This window comes from Trifolium pratense, linkage group LG6 (genome assembly GCF_020283565.1).
Source record: "Trifolium pratense cultivar HEN17-A07 linkage group LG6, ARS_RC_1.1, whole genome shotgun sequence".
In the NCBI taxonomy this organism is placed as follows: Eukaryota; Viridiplantae; Streptophyta; class Magnoliopsida; order Fabales; family Fabaceae; genus Trifolium; species Trifolium pratense.
The window spans coordinates 7,004,406-7,013,041 of record NC_060064.1 but is presented as its reverse complement, the minus strand read 5'-3'; the positions used below and the strand labels follow the sequence as shown (position 1 = coordinate 7,013,041).

The window sequence follows — 8,636 nt, the reverse complement described above, 5'->3', positions numbered from 1 at the left end:
TACTTCATATCCACGAGCACCGGATGTGTTTATCAACAAACGGATGCTCTTCAAAGTTGAATTGACTGATGCCATGAAATTATAATCATATTAAAGGTTTACATTGTTTGACACTTTGACAATCCATTCTCAAACCCTTCCAACTGTGTTATTTAAATGATAAAACACTAAAGATTTGAACTTATTCAAAGAGAAAACACAAAAAAAAAAAATTTGAATTGGAATATGAGTACTATAAAATTGAAAACCTTGAATGCAAATTGAACACATTTCATTAATAAAAGGAAACTGAAAGTTAGTTAGGAACCATGAAATAATTGATTTGAAACATGGTGAATCTAAATTATAAAACTTCAAACTATTAGCCGAAGATTGGATACATTTCATTAAGAGAGTACCAAATATTTCAAACAAAGACACCAATACATTAAAAAGTACATCCTAGTGACCAAAGTACACCAACACAAGTCAAGAGTAGGCCATAAAATACTGTTAATAGTCAATCCTTATGCAAAGATAAAGCTCCTTCTAAATAAACTACTAATATCTCTTCAAAGCCATAGCTTCACTTGCTAACATTCTCATTTACACTAATTAAACTACCACCTAATACAGACTCAAAGCATACGAAAGCGCCTATAGTCTATTTCCTTTACTCAGCAGCACCACCTATAGCTCCAATTGGTGAAGCAGATTCTGCTGCCGTTGTTGTGTGTACTACATGTTCATTCATTCCCGTTGCCAGGTATGCCGAAAGAAATCGAGAAATAAGTAAGGAAAATTCAGTCACTGACTCTTCAAGTAATTGACTATATTATATGATTTCATCAAAATTCAGAATTTCAGATAAATATATACAGCAGACATTCTGTAATCATGTTTACCAAGAAAAACAAAATGAGTTTTCTTACCTGCTTTTGATCGTTTTTTCATCTTTGTTTTTGGGAAAGAAAACTTCCTCAAGGGATGATGATGAAATCACATAAAAGATAATTGATAGTGTTTAAAGAATACCAAAATATAAAAGAGAAGAAATCAAAAGAATCAATAACTTCCTAAAACACTTTATCCACTGTATTTCATGGTATTGGATTCATCTTTGGATCAGCTTTGGACTCATTTGTTATGCTGGACCTGACCTAAGCATGAATGAATTGGTCTATAGCTTCAGTATATCTAAATTTTATGGTTCAGTATATCTAAAATTTTATTACTGTACTCCTAAGTAAATTGTTACATGAGCATGACCAAAAAGAGGGTACAGGTGTGAGGCAGCCCAATGTTTAGAGAAAACCAAATCTGGCCAGTATTCTTTGATAATAGTGTGATCCAGTAATAAAGTTGAATCACTTATTATTACTATAATACTATTAATTATGACCTTTTAAGGTTGAATTCTATTTCTATTTTTTGAAGGTTGAATTCAAATCTGGTGTGGTATAGAATAGACAGGTTCTTGGAATGGACAGGTCTAGGATATGGTTCTTGGAAAGGATTTTATTTAATAATAAAAGCAGTATGTGCTTAGAGGCTCTAAGCACATAACAAAATGATAGAATAAAACTAAGAAATGTTCTCTACTTAGGGTTGCAACTCCCAAAAAGAATTCATACTCAAATTTTTACTTTATAAGAACAAAATAGACATATCAGAGGTGTAATCGAATATGATTCAATTTTAAATTTACCTTTACCATCTTTAAACTCTCGTTTGTATTTCTCGTTACCTCAAAATTTGCACTTTTTTGCTATCTCCTGCAAAACAATATCAACATGTTAATAGCCAAGCATGACATCTCAAACAATGTGTAATGTTTATTCTGAACTTTCATATGTATGTGTGTGTGCAAAAGATCACCGTGAGTGCGTTTTTTGGTTGTTGCTGGTTGGTTGACGGTTGTTCAACAAAAATGACTAATCAAGTTCCTCAGGTATAACCGTAATTCCTATGTATCAATTGTCTCGGTATAACTGTAATTGATTGCAATTCACATCAAATAGATGAAAATTCAGGAACATTAAGAACATATAATACATGTGCTAAATGCTAATTAACTTCGCAAATAAAAAAAAAGATCATAATGTAAGAGATGCAAGAAGAGAAACTACCTCTTATAACAGATGATCAAAACCTTCAAGCTAGATCAAAATCCATCCTTTATCTGCAAAATGCTGCATCAAGCAAGTCTTGTGCAGTTCTTCCTGAAAACCTAAAAAAAAAATGAGGTAAGGATATCATGTCCAATTAACAACATCAAGTGATTATTTAAAGAGAGATGCAGTGTTTATGAAATCTATACCTAGGTATAGCAGTTCTTGGCATCCTGCATTTTTCACAGTAAAACTGGCCTCCAATGAAATTAATTTTGGATGCACATTTGGTGCAAGCCTGATAAAACTAACATGCATCAGTATCAAACTCAGACAGAGCCACAACATATCTCCAACAATAAGATCAAAACTCTGTTTAAACACCAACTAATAGCAATGCCAAGCATATGTTTGGTTAAATGTGCAGTGTCTGCAAAGTCCATACCTAGGTACCGTAGTTTGTGGCATTTTGCACTTGTCACAATAGAGTTGTCCTGCAATAAAATTGATCCTGGAAGCACACCTAGTGCAAATCTGGTAAAACCAACCGGCATCCATATCAAAATCACAGGCCCACGCCAAAACGAAACAACAACATTTCTACACCAATAAGAAGTGTATTGCACTTATAAATTAGCCACCGACCAGGATAATTAAATAGAAAAAACAAAGAATTACATAAAGAAACTAAATGAAATGAGTTCATTTGAAAATAGAAATTCAAGTTGCTCAATCACTAAATGAATCCCTTCCAAGAATTAGAGAGCTTGGCCTCTCACTCTCATAACTATCCAATAATTACTTTCCCCTTTTCTTTTCTTAAAAATAAATAAAAACATAATTGCCAGAATAAGAAGTCTAACATGCACCTTGCTATATATATATATATATGTTAATGCTTAATGCAATGCTGTCGGCTAGTCAGAGTGATACTGATTGACTCAAATCACCTGCATGTATGCATAGATTCCCCAAACTCCATACCAAGAACCAAATGAGAGAGTTTATATTAAAATTAAATCATATTAAACAGCACAAACTAAAGTATAAACCAGAAATAGTTGCTCTTTGTGATAGTGATAAACTGATAACTTTTTTTAGAGCCTTGCTTTGTTGAAACGGTTAAAAATAGTATAGATCAAAGTGATTATGTTGAGACATGACTACAGGCATGAACAAAAAAGTGGAAGAGAGGTCCATGGAAATATAATGCAGCAAAAGCACTTAGATTGAACTGCTTAAATAACCAAACCGTAGATAATGTCAGTTCATAGTAAGATTAAGCAAGTACCTGTTGCAGCTGCAGCAGTAAGAGTTATAAGATCACCCGGTGTTTGAATATCAACTGCAGACTTGACGGTAGAAGCGACACTGTCAAAAGCAATAATTGAAACTGAATCAAAACTACCCTCAAATCAAATTTCATGTTACTCACTCTTGTCCCATGATGGATTCAAGAAATCACATATCAAAACCTACACTAAAAAAAAAACTACAAAATCGGAAATTATCAAAATCTCAATGTAAAAACAACCAAGTGGATAAGTACACTACAAAAAATGATTGAATAAAGTGCACTGAGTTAGATAAACACACTTACTCCAAATCTTCAAGGGTGGCATCCAAGACCTTACATTCAGCTTTTGAAGAAATCTTGATACATAAACCAGTTCTATCCAAAATCATAGTTGATAGATGTGTCCTGCATACAGCAGCAAGAACCAAGTGTCAAATAAAACATTAATTGACTCCTTAAATTGTAAAACTAAAAACACAACTAAAATTTTGATACCATAATCCGGCATTTGTAGAAAGAATAGATGAAATGAGATCTTGCTTCTTCAACTCATGACCACAACTCTAAAAATAAAAAAATAAATAAATAGAATAATGATAAATTTTATAGCTGCCTCATAAATAAGAGAATTGACAGGGAAAAAAGAGAGGAAATAACATGTACAAAATGAATAACATCTGACTTATGACTGCTCTATTAGTATTTATATAGAGAAACACAGTATTATGTTCAATTGTTTGACCCGTATCTGTCCACATAGTATGTCCCTCACTATGTAGTCATCAGAAGCCATTCATCAATGTAGGAGCATTAACTATGGATACAACCAAATTTAGCAAGGTGAACAAATGATAGACCTACATGCTCATACTACAGTCCTATACAATGATATAATAAAAGTAATAATCAAAATAAAAAGATGAACAAATGTATTAGGAAAGGCATGTAATATCTGAAATATTGACACAATTTGCAAAAGTAGAGCAAGGACGAAAAAGAAGTAAGGAAACATGAACAGCATAGATCAAGTTGAGATTTGGATAGACCTATATGAAAGTTCCTTCTCCTTTCAGTGTTTATTAGAAAACCTATTCAGAAGAGAAAGTATTTAAGTATAAGCTTAAGGACAATACAAATTAAAATGGCAGGGGGGCACTTACTCCAAATCTTCAAGGGTGGCATCCAATACCTTACTTATCTACTTGGTACTGTTTCACAATTGTTCCTTCTCTTACGGAAAATACCCATTCCCTTACCCTGCAATTATCATTCAAGAATTCAAGATTAGAAAACAGTATAAAACAATATTGCAATGAAATTAGACGATAACAATATTCATTGTTGTTTATCATCCTCCATCTAGATTTTCTTCCAAACCCAGGAAAAGATGAAAAACTATTTGAAAAAGAACAAAAGAATAGCATATAACAGGCCTCTAAACAGAAGTAATTAAGAACAATAATCACTGACAATAATTCTCAAAATGTTTAACAAAAATAAAATTTACTTGTCTGCAAAATTATAATTCTCAAAATGTTTAACAAAAATAAAATTTACTTGTCTGCAAAATTTCATTTCAATGAAAGAAATTAGAAATGTCGGAAAAAATTGGCTTCATAAATTGATTTTACGCAAATAAGGACCTAAAAACCCTAATTGGAAAGGAAAACCTTTAACAGAACAACACATTATGATTTAACACCAACCAACCTTGATGGGTAAATGACTTCAACACCAGTAACTTCCTTTGATATAGATTTCAAAAAAATCTCTGATGGCTTAACCCTAGACAAAAGCCATACCCCTAATCTGCAAAAACCCAAAACTACATTTAAGAATCAAGAACAAAAATTTCCCAAAAGAACAGAAACAAAAAACTTGAAAATTACTAACCCAGAATCTTCTTCTTGAAAGATCCATCAGGTGCCTTTTCCAAACCAACCCAACCATCATTCATCTGCATCAAAAGAAGTCATTAAAAAACAAACACATACTGTAAAAAATTTAACTAAAAAAAACCACCAACACACAAAAATTAGTAGAATCATCTTTACCTCTTTCTGAAATTGTGGTCATAGTGATTTTTCTATGGAGGAGCCTTATCCTTCTATGGAGCCTGCAAAAAAACAACATAGAAAACCAATTAGAGAGATGAATATTGACAAATTGAGAAAGATGAAATCTAGAAGATGAATTTAGAGATACATCACCATCCACCATAACCACCACATCCTCACCAACAACAAAAAAAAGCAACGAAAAAAAACAAAAATAAATAGAGCATACAATTTGAGATCGAACCAGGAGAAAGAAGGAGCAAGAAGCTTCATGCCGCCGTTGCCAAGCACCGCCGTGTCACCACAAACGGCCACAAGAACTCTCTCGGCCGGAACTCCTCCTCCTCGCCAGAACTTCTCTCCCGCCGGCTTCTCTCACTCGGCCACTCCCTCACTCTTACGAGTGATTGATTTGTAGATGGTGGTGGAGGTTGTGGTGTGGATGTTATGGTGAAGGATGAGATGGGGAGGAGAAAGAGAGATGAAAGTGTGAGGAGAAAGAGTGAGAGCGTACGAGAGGGGGGAGAGAGAGAGAAAAACTTGACAAATGAAAAAACACTGGGAAAGAAATAATAAAACCACAATTGTTTCCATAAACTACTTGTGTCAATTGTTTCTTTAAACCAGCAATCTCAAAACCAGCCATGAGACATGCAAAGAATTATATTAAGCCATGTGTAAGATGTGTAAGATTCATATAAACCTAAACCTAAGCAAACCTAGAGCCACATGTAAGATGGCTATTTGAATGTCCTCCAAACCCTAGATGAAAAGCAACACAGCAAAACCTAAAATGAAATTAAAACCTAGGTGTGTCAAGATTGTATTGGCTGCTAGGAAAAAATGTCAAAAGCCAATTGGACAAAGATTAGGGTTGCAAGTTAGCAAAGGAATTAGGGCTGACAAATCAACCTTGCTTTTAGTATAATAAGATATATAGATTATTATCAGTGTCTTTATAATACTAGCCAAGCATGGCCCAACATCTAAATGCTATATTTGCTATGATGGGACATGGTATCATACAAGGTTCACTCAAACTATGTATAAATGAGGATTTGAGATTGCTCAACAAAAAAAGTGTTAGTAATAAAACAAATTAAAAAAGTGAGGACTTGAGAAAAAGAATTTTGGGCTACATTAAAATTATATTTTTCAATATCCCAATAGTTTGGCTGAAATTGATTTCATTATGATGAAGAGGTTAGTTTCTTACAACACGGTGAAATATTTTTAAATTCTGATTGAAAAATATGTATATATTTAATATCGGAAGACAATATTTTTATTTTTTATTTTTTTCACCCTCTGGTTCCTAAGGGAAGGGGGTCATAGTAGTCCAGAGTTCGGGACGAGTTCTGGCATCAAGTGATTTCAGTTCCCTCCGAAATAAAGTTGCGGGGATCGAATCGTGGTCCTTCATATACCAAGTTCAACGTCAATCACCACTAAACCAACTAACATTTGGTCGGAAGACAATATCTTGAATATGATTATCTCTAGCTAGAGAATTTATGGAAAATATAAAAATAAAGACTTAGGAGGGTGTATTGAATTGAGATTTCAATGGATTTTAAAAGACTTTTTTATAATAAAAATGTCTTGAGGTATTCAATCAAGACTTTTATAAAATGTAAATAAATCTCGTGGTATTCAATTAAGACAATCAAGATTTTTTTTTCAATCCAACGAAATCTATTGGTATTCAATTAAGATTTCTCATGATTTATAAAATGTCTTGTGGTATTCAAAAATATATAGATTTGAATGGATTCTTTCTTTGAATGGATTTTAATGGATTGTGTGAGACTTTTTAGTTGAAAATACATATACATTCTTCTTTCAACAATCTCACGTAAAACATCAAGACTTTTTCAAACTCACTCCAGACTTTTTTTCCTGTGTGTTTCTTGATCGTTCTCTCTCACTCCATATTCTTTTTCTCCACCATCACAATTCCCTAACATATGCAACTCAACCATTCTTTTTCTCCACCTGAAGGTTGCCATGGAAGGGACATACATAATATTTCTATTCCTTTGAAACTCAATTGATCAAAACAATTTTCTGATTATTTTTTTTTTATTGAAAACGATTTTTCTGCTGCCTTATAAAATTGATCTTTAACATAATTTTGTAACCAAGAAATATATATATATATATATATATATATATATATATATATATATATATATATATATAATTTTGCAGCTTTTTATTATGATGAGTGTTTTCTGATAAAGTTTTTAGTTCTCTTGTTCTTTTTTATGATTATTTTAAAAAAAAATTGATTCATTGATTTTATTTGTTTATATTAATTCCTTGATGTTTTTTAAGGAATGATTGATTGATTATTATATTTTTGGAAGAAATTTGTATTGAATTTATTGAGTCATTTAAATGTTAAAATTTCATAAAGTTCTTTGAAATCTCAAAAGTCTATGTTATAAAATCTCACAGAGTCTTGTGTTAAGAATCTTGAATGTAAAAAGTCTTTTAAAAAGTCTTTTAAAATCTTACAAAATCAATATAATCTCATAAAGTCTTTTAAAATCTTCAAGATTTTCTTTTATCAAAATAGTCTTTTGAAATCTCAATCCAATACACCCCCCTTAAATGCAATTTTACCCCATGTTTTGAAAAATGCGGAATTTTACCCCCCTTATTTTATAATTTGTTGGATTTTGCCCCCCACCAAAATTCTGCACAAAATCTGCTTCTGAGCCTCAAGTTCAAAGCTTCGCACATAACTCAATTTGGATCAATAATACACAAAACTGATACCGAAACAACCGTAATCGAGTTAGCTTTTCACAGAATCAAAAATCACACTAAATTTGGAGTTATAGAGAGATTAATTACCGTTTTAATAAAGGTCTGTCCAATTATTAATTCTACAAAAATCTACTTGTGACCTTCAAATTCAACATCGTCTACCGAATGCATCGTAACCCCAAATTAGACGAAATTGAAATGCCAACAAGGGTAATTTCGTTAGCTTTCCATACATGTAAATACTATTCAAAAATGAGCTACAGGGTGAGAGACATGACGAAAATACCAGTAGTAGTTTCATACGATAATTAATTTGAACAGACATTCACTAAAATGGTAATTAATCTCTCTCTGTAACTCCAAATTTACTGGAGTTTGATTATGTGAAAAACTAACAAATCATTAATGCATTTTAAA

General features: G+C 32.2%; 1 long non-coding RNA gene across 30 annotated transcripts; it reads right to left on the bottom strand.

Annotated features, from left to right (window-relative positions):
- Window positions 1-361: 361 nt before the first annotated feature.
- LOC123888537 lies at window positions 362-6,366 on the bottom strand. Of its 30 annotated transcripts, none has more exons than XR_006802169.1 (15): window positions 5,674-6,348; window positions 5,442-5,503; window positions 5,281-5,344; window positions 5,098-5,196; window positions 4,577-4,644; window positions 4,434-4,475; window positions 3,883-3,950; window positions 3,691-3,792; window positions 3,382-3,461; window positions 2,536-2,624; window positions 2,300-2,388; window positions 2,109-2,209; window positions 1,858-1,970; window positions 1,688-1,754; window positions 362-717 (listed from the first exon to the last, which is right to left on the bottom strand). It is a non-coding gene; the product is annotated as an uncharacterized LOC123888537 (long non-coding RNA). The 30 variants fall into 30 exon arrangements; XR_006802163.1 differs by having other exon boundaries at window positions 4,548-4,644; window positions 5,689-6,347; XR_006802168.1 differs by having other exon boundaries at window positions 5,689-6,084.
- Window positions 6,367-8,636: the final 2,270 nt, after the last annotated feature.